Raw genomic sequence first — 13,584 nt, forward strand, 5'->3', positions numbered from 1 at the left:
AATTGAAGAGTATGGGTCATTGGTTGCGGCACTTGATTGAGGTAATGTTCGTTTTAAACCAATGAAATTTGAGTTAGATATCCAACAACGCGAATCTCCACCCACGAAACCGTATATTGAGGAGGCTCCAAAATTAGAACTTAAGCCTCTACCACCTCATTTGAGGTATGTATTTTTGGGAAAAGATGACACTTTGCTGGTTATTATTACATAAGATTTAAATGTGAATCAAGTTGAGAGTTTGGTGAAAGAGTTAAAGAGGTTCAAAATAGCTATTGGGTGGACTATTGAGGATATTACTGGAATCCCTCCCATTATTTGTTGTCATAAAATCCAACACATGACCAATCATATGCCACGTATTGAGGATTAGATACGTCTAAATCCACCTATGAAAGAGGTAGTGAAGAAGGAAATAATTAAGTGGTTGGATGCCGTAGTGATATATCCAATCGCTGATAGTAGTTGGGTATGCCATGTTCAGTGTGTACCTAAGAAAAGGGGAATGACTGTGGTCCCCAATGATAAAAATGAGGTTGTTCCAATGAGACCGGTGACTGGTTGGAGGGTGTGTATGGATTACCGGAAATCAAATGCATGGACCGAAAAAGATCATTTTCCTATTCCCTTCATGGATCAGATGTTGGATAGACTTTCCGGAGAGGGGTGGTACTGTTTTCTTGATGGCTATTCGGGATATAATAAGATTTCTATTGCACTGGAAGATCAAGAGAAAACCACCTTTATTTGTCTATATGGGACCTTTGTGTTCAAGAGAATGTTATTTGGTTTGTGCAATGCACCCGCCATGTTTCAGAGATCTATGATGTCGATATTCTCCGATATGGTTGAGGACAGTACCGAGGTGTTTATGGATGATTTTCTATGGTTTGTGACTCCTTTGAGCGGTGTTTGAGTCATTTGTTTGAGGTTCTTAAGAGGTGTGAAGACTAAAATCTAGTACTAAATTGGGGAAAAATTTCACTTCATGGTGAAAGAGGGTATTGTATTGGGTCATCGCATTTCAAGGAAGGTTATATAGGTTGATCGAGCTAAAGTCAAGGTCATAGAGAGACTTCCCCCACCTATCTCTTTCAAGGGTGTGAGAAGCTTTCTTGGGCATGCAGGTTTTTACCGGAGGTTCATCAAAGATTTTTCAAAAAGTTGCTCATCCTTTATGCAAGTTTTTTTATTTTTATGAATCTTGTCTTAAGGATTTTGGTGAGTTGAAAGAAAATTTGGTGTCTGCACGTATCATTATTTCGCCGGATTGGAGCAAGCCATTTGAGGTAATGTGTGATGCTAGTGGGATTGCTCTTGGTGGGGTATTGGGGCAAAGAAGGGACAAAAGCCTTCTCCTCATTTACTATGATAGTGAAGCCCTAAATGAAGCCCAAAAGAACTACACCGTGACTGAGCAAGAGCTCCTTGCAGTACTCTTTGCTTTTGAGAAATTTCACTCCTATTTTCTTGGCACTAAGGTTATAGTGCATACTGATCATTCTGCTTTGAGATAATTTATGGCAAAGAAGGATGTTAAACCGAGGTTGATTCGTTGGGTATTACTATTGCAAGAATTTAACTTTGAAGTGATTGATAGAAAAGGGACCAAAAATCAAGTTGCTGATCACATTTCCCGTTAAGAATATGAAGCAATAAGAGAGTTGGGGGATAAAACTGATATAGATGATACTTTCCCCGACGAGTATGTATTGGTTGCCTCTCTAGACTTAATTCCATGGTTCCAGATTTTGTGAATTATCTTGCTAACAATATCATCCCACAAAACATGTCCTTTCATCAAAGGAAATAGTTCATATATGATGTCAAAAAGTTCTTTGGGATTAGCCATACTTGTATAGGAGATGTGCCGATGGGCTTATTCGGCGTAGTGTGCAAGAAGTTAAGATGTTGACTGTTTTGGAGGCATGCCATTATTCTCCCGTATGTGGACGTCATAATGGTATCCGGACCGCTCACAAGATCTTACAATGTGGCTACTATTGGCCAACTATTCATCAAGATGATCATAATTTCGCCAAGGCATGTGATGTTAAAGAGATGGCGGCATTTCAAGAAAGCAAGAGCTCCCTTTAGATACCATTCTTGTGATTGAGTTATTTGATGTGCGCGGTATTGAATTTATGGTCCCTTTTGTGAGTTCTCATGGGATGAAGTATATTCTAGAAGCGGTTGATTATGTGTCTTAATGGGTAGAAAATATCGCACTCGCAAATAATGAAGGGAAGAGTTCACCGCGTTCTTGAAAAAGAATATATTTTCCTATTAGGCACCCCAAGGGCTATTATTAGTCAAGGAGGATCCCACTTTTTCAAAAAATTGTTAAAGGGATTATTGGAGAAATATGGGGTTCGCGATAATGTGGACACTCCTTACCATCCTCAAACTAGTGGGCAAGTTGAGGTGTCAAATAGGGAGATTAAGCAGATTTTGTCGAAAACGGTGAACGCTAGTAGAACGGATTGGTCAAGGAGACTTTATTATGCTCTTTGGGCCTACCTGAAAGCATACAAGACACCTATAGGCATGTCCCCATACCAACTTGTATATGGGAAGGCTTGTCACTTACCGGTCAATGCGCAATGAAGAATTTGAAAATGGATTGGAATTAGGATGCAGAACAGAGGGTTAATGGGTTGAATGAGCTCGATGAAATTCGTCTAAAATCTTATGAAAGTTCAGCCTTCTACAAAGAAAATATGAAGAACTACGATGCCCATAAGATCGAGAAACACGATTTTATGGTTGGGATTTAGTGCTTTTATTCAATTCTAGTTTCGCTTGTTTCCGGGCAAACTCAAGTCCAAATGGGGTTGACTTACTTGATCACCCAACTATTCCCTCACGGAGCGGTTGAGTTGGAAAACAAGGAGGGTGTGCAGTTTTAGGTGAACGCACAATGAATCATAAACTATAAGGGGCATGCTGAAACGATGAATGTAGTGATAGAGGCATACCATCATGATTAAGTTTGAGTTATCAAGTGTCCTACGTCGTGACGCGACGTTAAATCAAGCGCTGGTTTGGAGGCAACCCAATATGTATCCTCTAAGCCAACTATAGATTTTTATGACTTTCTAGTAATAGTTGCATTTTCGTTCCTTTTTTTGTGTAGTTTAGTGTCTGTGTCCAAAAAGTGTCCAGAAAATACAAAAAGAATAGCTTCATGGGTGTTAAATTTTCTGGTAGCACATCACCAGAAAATTGGTTTGCAGAACTCATTGACGGACCCATCAATGGACCGTCGCAAGCATCCGTCGTGCCCAGGTAAGTTTTTCCACTTTTTTAAAATTAGGTCACCCAAGACGGACCCTATGATTGAGCGTCACACCTGTGATTGACCATCAACGAGGACTTGTCACATCAATACCCGTAAACCTGTCCCGACCCGACCGGCGAATATTAAAAGTTTTTAACCATTTTAACTTCTTACATCTTCATTCTAACTGTTTCTTTCCCTCACTTACCCCATTTAATACCTCTTCAACCCCTTAACATTCTCTTACTCTCCCCAAAACATCAGATTGTCCATCCCTTCCCAAATTCCCCTAATCTTCACTCTACCAATCTCTCTACTTCTTCAAGTAATCTGCCGGTCGGAGTCAACTGTTCTTTTGCTAATCACCAGAGTTGTGTGCCTTACTTTGTTTTCATCTTCTCCAAATATCGGGTATGTGGTTCTGATATATAAATATTCTTCAATTTTTTCTTTTTTTCCCATGCTACATGCTTGATTCTGAATGTTGGATCTTCAAAATTTGACCCCTATTGCATGTTATGAACTCACCCCGTTAATCCTACATGCGTTAAGATCGTTCACATAGTAAAGAGAATGGGGGTGTTGTGTTAACTAAATCAAATGCGGGTGTATGTTTCTGAAAATTGTTTCTGATCTTGGTTGATAGTTCTCCAACTAGGCATGCTAAAACTCGAGAAATTATTGCCGTAGGACAACTAGTATGCTGGGTAATTGGGTTAGAATTGTGGGTTTATAAGTATTGTTTCGATTAGAATTAGAATTATTGGGGACAATTAAGGCATCCCCAGTTCTGTCACAGAAGGACAAAACGAGACCCTGTCGATGGCCCGTCGTGCCCTGGATGGATCGTCATGGGGTACGTCCCACAAATTCTTGTGTAGTTTCTCTAAGTGTCCATCGATGACCTCTAGGAAGGATTGTCGTGCCCTCGACGGTCCGTCCTGTGCAACCGTCATGGTTGTTAGAGACCCTATTCCTAAGGGTCTCAAAATTTTCTAACAGTGTCCTAGGACGAACCTCTAAGACGGACCATCGTGCCCTCGATGGTTTGTCCTGCACAACCGTCATAGTTCTTAGAGATCCTATTCCTAAGGGTCTCAAAATCTTTTCTATGTGTCCAATGACGGACCTCTATGATGGACCTTCGTGCTTTCAATGGTCAGTCCTGCAAAACCTCCATGGTTGTCAGAGACCATATTCCTAAGGGTCTCAAAATGTTTTCTATGTCTCAACCGATGGACCTCTACAGCAAACCATCGTGCTCTCGACGGTCCGCCCTGCACAACCATCATGATTGTCAGATACTTTCTTTCTTAGAGTGTCCAATAAATTTTATTAGGTATATCATGACGGACCGTCATGACGGTCAGTCATGCTCATGACAGACCATCAACTGGTCCATCCTTCAGCACACAAACTACAATAATATTACTTAAGTTTTGGTTTTCTATTTTTTATTTTCTACTTTAAATGTCTTGTTGTTTCTACTAGTACAAATAGTTGTTCTTTATATGTAATAACACTTATGTCACCAAAGCTAGATCGCGTGTACGCACGAGGTCGCTCTAAGTCCGTCGCCCCATCATCCCGACTAGTCATTGTCTCTGACGATGAATGTGACCTCGAATACGTACCCCCAGGCACTTTCACTCCTGCACGGGCTGCACGTAGCACCAAAATCACCCCCACGAAGGTGGCGCTAGGCGTAGTCACTGCCTCCCAGTCTGAAGAGGAGCGCATACTGAGCGGCACACCTTCTGGGTCTGCTACACACTCCACGGATGCTTCCGGCTCTGATGAAGTATCGGGTTCAGAAGTTATACTCCATCCAATACATCTCTGTCCACCTCCTTTGATGAGTCCGATAATGCTTATTCCACTCAAGCAACACTGACTGGAGTCTCTGCCCTAGTTGCCAACAAGACAACCGGTGGTGTTTTTAGGGGAAGTTTAAGGTGTACTCAGACGCCAAACTTCCAAATTATAAGGGGGTTATGACCCGTACCCTTACACTTGAGAGGTGGGTTCTCACGGGGAGTCTCCCCACCATGCCGGCAATCCATGCCCTCTTCAGCAGGCACCTGCTAGAATGGACGGCTCGTGATATGGGCCGTTATAGTGAGGAGTTGGTCAGAGATTTCTACGCCTCATATGTGGAAACTCTACGAGCCAAGCTAGAAAGGCAGGCTGCCCCCGCCAAACAGGCCCCGCTAGAGCACATCTGAGTCCGCAGCAAGTGGGTAGACATCTCCTTGCCCGCCATCTGCCAGTATTTTTACGGCAAGACTGTTGATGCCAATCGGACTCCTCTCACTGCCAATTTCGACTACCGGTGGAAACTGGTTAAAGATAAATAGTTCCTGCGTGAGCCAGAGTTCAGAGAGACCACCAAGAGGTATATTGCCCGGTATTTGTCTGTTGATTGAGAGGCTGCTGATTCGGTACTTGAGCCGAAGGGAGACATCAAGAGCGCTAACCTAACTTTCACAACCAAGTTTTTGTGGTTCATAGTTCATCACTGCCTTTCCCCACTGCTGCAAACAATATTTTCACTTGGGAGCGCGCATTTCTTAATGCGGCGATGATAGAAGGGTTTGAGGTGGACTTCACTTGGCTTCTTCAGCGGTCATGCACGACAGGGCCTTCAAGGTCACTACTACATACCCGTTTCCGTGAATGGTGTTTGCTTTGTGCAGGTCCGCAGGTGTTCCACTTGGCACATCGATCAGATCAAGACCCCGTCGGGCACTATTGATATAAGCCTTATCAGGGATAAGGCCAATGAGTTGGACCCACACAGAGGGCCCCGCCCGGAGGTACCTTTGCTTTGTGAGAACAAGGCGGACACTGTAGAGCAAGCCCAAGATTCTACCTAGGCTACATGTGAGCATACTGATACCACCCCGATCGAGTCTATCCTAGGTGGTAGGACCGCTCCTATCTTCTCTCGCTTGACTCCCTCCGCCACTCTGGTCCCACTTGCAAGGGTTCAGAAACTTGAGGCCCAAATGGTCACTCTCCTGCATCACATCCAGCCTTGGATGCAGAGGTCTATTGCTGAGGTGGAGGAGCGAATGTAGCGGAGATTGGCCCAGCACATGGAGAGGAAGATCATGGAGGTTCATCAGCGCCAGGACACTTTTGAGTTGTGTGTGCTAGCCCGTACAGCCCCTCCGATGGACGTGTCAACCCTTCATGTTGTTGTAAAGATTCTAAGAGCGGACCTGTACACGATTCTAGAGGCTAGGGTACCCGAGTCTGAGGCCCCTTATGCAGAGCCCGCCGGAGATACTGTTTTGGCGGCCATATTCTCTACTTGTTCATTGCCACCACCTCCACCACGAGAGCATTCCAAGAGGCATAAAGGTTGAAATGAGGATGAGGCTAGGGAACATAAAAGGGAGCGCCAAGAGCTGGAGGCTGCAAGGAGACCCTCGATTGCTGATGAGGAGTCCCGTCAATTGAGGGCTATTGAGTTGGCTGCTGGGGCGTCTAGCTCCAGAGTTGTTTAGGCAAAGAAGAGCACTACTGATAGTGCTGTGATTATTTAGAAAGGCACTACTGAGGTTGTTGTTGATGTTGAGGACACTACTGAGGTTGTCCAAAGTAAAGAGGGACTGGGTTTGGGGACACCGGACCCATTATCTTATTGATCGACGACGCTTTGCGCCTCAGGATTGCTTCACCTACCACTCTATTATTTTGGATTCTTTTATGCATTATTGACAATTGCATATCTTTTTGTTGGGGTGGAGTAAATGGAGAGTGAGTGCTAGGGTGAAGTATGAGTAGACCAACTCATCATCCTCTTTTGGGGTTTTCTTGCTAGTGTTCTTTTTCCCCAAGAGACTGCTTATTATTATTGTTGAACCGGAATTTCTAGATCTTGTATACATAGTATAACTCTGAAGCATGATGGCTAAAACATAAATGATGTCCTAATGTAATGAAAATGATGCATTACTAGTCATAGTTAATGATAAATGTGTTGCTCTAAGCATGACATTGAGATACACCAATGCATGACCCTAAATCTAAGACTCGAAACAGGTGTCTAATAATTTGGTAGAATAATGAGATGTCAAGTGAGTGTGAGGAAAATTTGAATAATCCAGTCTTTGTACTTAGCTAGAACCTGTCTGGTTAGTCCTGCTAAAGGAAGTCATAATAGACTATTAGGAAAGGATCATAGGCCTTGTTCAATATAGACAATATTTATCCTAAATAACAGAAAACCAAATGAAATTTATGCCTTTTATATAAAAAGAGATTTGATCCGGAAATAGACATTTCTTTTTCATCCCAACTAATCTTTTCTGGGAACAATGTGTTGGCCATGGTCCCTCCTTGGACATGTTTACCTCATCTTTTGCAAAAAGCATAAGTTGAGGGTGGCTAATGCAGAAAAAAACCTTGTCGTGGCCCTGAACCAACTTTGGGTATTGGGTACTTTGACTCATGGCAAAGCCATGAGTTTAGGGTGGCTATTATGAGGATTGCTCCGGAAAGTGGGGTTGAAAGAACAAAGAGAGATAAAGAACAAAAGAAAGTGACTGAAGAAAAGTTGAAAGAAAAGTGAATCAAAAAATTATTATGATAATAATTACAAGCAAGAAAACAAAAGAGTCACTTACACAAAAGAAGAAAGAAGGAAAATAGCGAGGTGAAAGAATATAAGAAAAAGGCAAAATAAAATGATGAAAAGGTAGGACGCTTAACCGATATGTCAACGAGGTCAACAAGTCACTAAAATATACCTAAATATACCCTACCTGATCCTGAGCCTATGTTACAAGCTAAGAAAGTCCTATCATAAACCTAAGAGTTGTTATGGCAAACTTAAAGCAGTGAAAATAAGGGCAAGCCTATGGTGAAATGTATGAATAAGTTGTGCAGTTGTTCTGAGAGCGAGTGATAAAAAGTAATCCTTATACTCAGTCTAAAGCCATTATGTTAAAAATGAGGATGTTATTTTGAAGTGAGGACACTAGTTGCAATACCAGAAAAATTAGCACCTAGGTTAGAGATCGATGAGTATAGGTGTCAGGTTGTGGTGTGCCTGTGTCATGGGTTGATCCACATAATTCAAGCCTAATAGTGATAGCATGCATGAACATAATGAGAATAATCATTATCTATAGCCAAATGATTGTGAAAGCTAAAAGATGGATACTTTTGTACAAAGATTTGGTAGTGAGTCATAGTGCCTCGCTTGAGGATAAACAATGAATTCAAGGTGAGGGTGTTGATGTACCATTGCTTCACGGTACTTTACATGTCTTTTACTTAAGTTTAGTGTGTGTCTAAAGTCTTTTTGTATTGATTTTTCTTGTAGGTTTCTCTTTATTTTGCAGGAAATCTGCCCAAAAGAGAACGCCGAGGATTTGAGCAGAAATTGCAAAAGTGACCTACCAACGGAGCCTACGACGGTCCGTAGTGACTGGGAAAGTTCGTAGGGGCCACCGTAGTGAAATGAAAATGGTTTTTGAAGAAAGTTTGGGATCATGACGGACTGTCATAGCCATGACGATCCACCCTGCATATTCGTCGTGGTTATCAGAGAGTAGTTCCAGTACCCAATTTAAGGAAGTTTCTATGTGTTGTGGAACGGAACCCCTCGATGGACCGCCGTGCTTGCAACGGTCTGTCATATCTATCCGTTGAGGTTAACACAGAGTTGATGAAGAAAGCAACAAAAAATTATGCCTAGTATGGAATGACGGTGCCCACGATGGTCCGTCGTGTCCATAACGGTCCATCGCAGGGATCGTCGATTCAAACGCATTTTGGACATATTTGCCTTAAATAGTGTCCTTGTTTTATTAGCTTTTATTTTATTATAAATAGTTCGAAAAATCTCATTTTTGGGGTTAAACTTTTGGATATTTTTTACTTCTCTTGTTTAAGTATTGAACTTTTGATTTTAGTATTTGATCATAATTTTCCGGAATCAATTGTTGGTGTTTTTGTGAATTATTCAAGTGAATTTCTAGATTTTCTTCATTCTCATAAAAGTAAGTGAATGAATTCTTATATTATTAATATGAATTGAGTTATTATTAGCATGGATAACTAAACTCCATAACTAGGGTTGTGGGAACCATGGGTAAGTAACAAGGTAAAATTTATCTAAAATAACAATTCGAGAATAGTGTCTTGAATGTATATCTAATTCTTTCGCTTAGAAGTCTTTTTAATGGATGGACAATTATAGAACTCGCCTTATTACTACTTGCCGGACCAAGAAGGTAGATAATAGGAAAAGAATTATCAACATAGATTTAGTGTATACTATCTAATAGGCTATTGTAGGTTGGTACGAAGTAACAACTTATTAAAATACGGAATATGATTCTTAATATGAGGTAAATATAAGGTTTAGTAAAGCAACACACGTAGCCGGACCAAGGTGCGGAGTGAGATTCTCTAGATGCCGGACAAGGGATTTAGAGGTACCTAAATTATCACTTTGCATGCAAGATACTAAGAAAAGATTGTTATAGCTAGAATTACCGAGTTAGGAGCCTGTGGGGAACACTTATGCCTTAGGTACTATCATTACTTAATTAAACTCCAGTACTTGAACCTATCACTTGTTTACTTTAATTTAGCTAATTGCTTTTATTAATCAAAACCCCTTTTAGTAATTTGTTTTTGAAAAATAATTGATTAATAGAAGTAATAATAGAATAAAGTTATGTCTGAACCATTTTCCTCGTGGGAAAGATCCCAACATCACTAGTTGGGTTCTTTACTTGATGCGACCACTTTTACTTCTTTTCGATAAGTAAATTTGAGCGTATCAGATTCCACACTATCTCATGTGGTCTATAATAGTTAGGTCAAGATGTTCCCAAAAGGTTAAATGAATTGAAGGATTTGAACTCTAACTTGGATAACATAAGTGGTCTAGCTTAGTCTAGGTAGGTTTATCGGACTCTAACTAAGCATTGCACTAGTTAGCCTTGAGGGGAGTCTTAGGTTATTATATATGATTATGTTATGATAATATATGATATGCATATAATGAACTTGCACATTGTTGATACTATATGTTGAACAGTTCACTTATGAATATGTGTTGGGTTATATTGTTAAAATAAGATGAAATGTATATCTAAATGTTATCATATGTGGAGTTGGACATTGTTTATGGTTTCTTGTTGGGGATACTTGATTGAGTATGATTATGGGGCTTTGCTTGGTCATTCAACTTGTTGACTTGATAAGGATTCATGAGTAGTTGTCTTGCTTATTATGATATAATAGGCTCTTATCCATGCTTGTGATGTTATTCCTTGATTATAGGGTTGTAGTAAATCATGGGTTGAAGTATGTTGAGATGCATATTAATTGTATGAGTTAGTAAGCTAATTTAGTTTATTGGTATGACTTGCTTAATATTGTATTAGACTTTTATAAGGGTAAAAATGCCTTGTTTTTACTAAACGACCATTTTTCTTATGTTTTGCTCTTATATGTGCATATGGTATCATAGTTAGTATATGTGGAGTACTAACCCCATTTTTTTCCTTTTCCCCAAACATTTTAGGTTTCGGTCGTTGAAGGCTCATTCTAGACGACTTGAAGAAGGCTTGGATATTCTCTATAATCAAAGTGGGTAGGTCCTCACTTTCCGAGGGTGATGCCAATATCTTTCCTATGAAGTTCCTTTAATTTTCTAAGAATTTTATGTTCATTCCACTTTCATTGTGTATGACTTGTATAATCCTATACGTGGCTTCTTTGATGTGGGGCTATGCCCAAATTTTGAAAATCGTTTAGATGGTATGTGATGAGACAATCTTTGAGACTATCTTTCCATCTTATATATATGTATGTTCAATAGAAGTAGAAATCTATTTAACCTTCCTATACGAAGGGTCTGTGTATACTTGATACGTATATATTATGTGTATGTAGAGGTTTATGTAAACCTCCATGTAGATATTATGAAAAGTTTTAAATTTTTCCGCATTTTCAACCTATGAATGTAATGACATTAGACTATGAGGCTAGTCATATTCATTGATAAAGGACGACGACGCTGGTAACGTCTAGGGGATAACCCCGGTTGTTTGTGACACTTGTGTTGCATTGAGTCCAAAATGGCTTGAAGTTTGTGTTCATTTTAATTTGGTGAATTCACTTTTATATGATAATGGTTTGAATGTCGTGAGTTTCTCTATGGGTCATTAAAGTACTTATTGTGATTTAAGTGTTCAAAATGTCATTCGAGGACGAATGTTCCCAAGTGGGGGATATTGTAAAACTACGAAAATGAATTAAGGTGATTAGAGCCTCACATGTTTCTAAAATTGTTTAAACTACGTTCATTAAGTGTTTTTAAAGTATTTATACTTGATTTGAGGTGATTTTGAAGTCAAACGTCAAGGGACGACCAAGATGTTTGACGAATAGTCACCAAAGGTCCTTATGTGTTTTTATGTGTGGATGTATGTTTCATGGGCTCATGAGGTCCTTATATGAGTTAGAATGATGTTTATCGGCAATGTAAAAAGTTTCATGAAGTTTATAGGTCAAACGTCCAAGATGATCGAAAGTTAGCTTTTTAGACATGCTAGTGTGTCCATGTATGTTTGCCTTGTTTTTATGTGTTGTTTGAGTCCAAAATCCATAAAGTTGACCCTATCATCGTTATATACATGTTAAGGGTAAAAACATCAAGGTATGACTCCCCGAGGACCATCTTAAGGGCCCTTAAGAAGGACCCAAACGTTGGACAAAAGTCTGCCCAAGGCAGCGTGCAGCAGAAAGAGTGGGATCTTTCCCTTGTGATGCGCGTCTAGCATGAGTCTCAGCTCCTCAAATTTTATATGGGACAGAATCAGGCGCTGCCTCCGTGACTCGCAATCACTTCCCAGATCCGGTTGCGTCGTTTTTAAGTAAATGTTGACATGTCTAAAAATCCCTATAAGCATGGAGTGTTTTGGTAACATAGGAGGACGGTTATAAACTGATTTTATGACTTATTTAATCCCTTTTACTACCCAAAACCCCAACACCCAATAAGAAAAAAAAATTCCAAATCACTCTCTTCTCCAAATTCTCTCAAACCTCCTTTGGAGGGAAAACTCAAGTTCAAGCTAGCGGTTGGATTTTCATGATTTCTTCTTCAATTTATTATAGGCTTCTCATTAATAAATGTATGGTGATCCTTCATCTCTAAGTAATCTTTTATTTAGAAAGATCCTTTCAATGTTTTCAACGAGAATTCATGATCAAAATTCCTATCTTCCAATCTAGCCATTGGTTCTTTCTCAAAATGTTTTAAAAGGCTTTTTCAAGATGAATTAATATTAATATATTGATTTTAAAGTTAATTTCAATCAAATTTCATGATGAACTCATATACTCTCCAATTCTCAAATCAGCCTATGTTATGAGCATTGTGATCTTCAGTATATGTTAATTGATTTTTTATTCTACCATGTAGAATTTATTATATCTATTGACTTTAATGAATATTGATGGTGAATTGTTGATGAGTTATCCATGTGGATCAAGGTTCGATAGTTTGAATAATATTAGCCTATGTTCATCTATATTGCATAGATACCTGACGTAGCATGCTTAACTGTGGTCTCGATTCTATGACAAATGTAGTAGTATTTTATTTAGGTTATGACATCGTTATCTACTGCCTTATAATGTATTTTGATGAATTATTAATGTTTATTAATGAGGATCAAAGCATGGGATATTTTTGGGTGATCTAAGCCTCCCTACTTGCTAATGAATTGGTGAGTGGTGTATTTATTTGTAGTATGATCTTGTGGTAGTTTATGTATGATTCTATCTATGTTAATGTACATTTCGATACTTCCCTATATTTATCATATTGATGAAATATGTATATTGGTCAATGATGATTAAAGGTTAATGGATTGGTATGAATAGCTCTACTTCTCTACTCTTCTATAGTATTGTTAGTTAATGTGACCTTGGATGGCATTGTGTCGAATTGTCCACTTATGGTGGCATTTTTTTAATTCCTTGTCATTCTATATGTGATGTCATCACGGTCTTGAAGGCAATTGTAGTATGAATGTGTGCTGGTGATGATCAACCAATGTGAAGTCTCATTCTTAGTTTCCATTCTAGTTTATGGTCTAGGTTGTGTTACCAATGTTATGAGTATGTGGGTGTCTATGTTAGGTATGGTCTATATTCTTCCATTGATGAAGTATAAATTATGAATGACCCCTGACCTATATACCCTTATATGAAAGTGTGATTAGCTATGGTTAGGAGTCTTGAATGCAAGTGTTAAAGTCATCTTG

The sequence above is a fragment of the Solanum pennellii genome, chromosome 12 (genome assembly GCF_001406875.1).
Source record: "Solanum pennellii chromosome 12, SPENNV200".
Taxonomy (NCBI): domain Eukaryota; kingdom Viridiplantae; phylum Streptophyta; class Magnoliopsida; order Solanales; family Solanaceae; genus Solanum; species Solanum pennellii.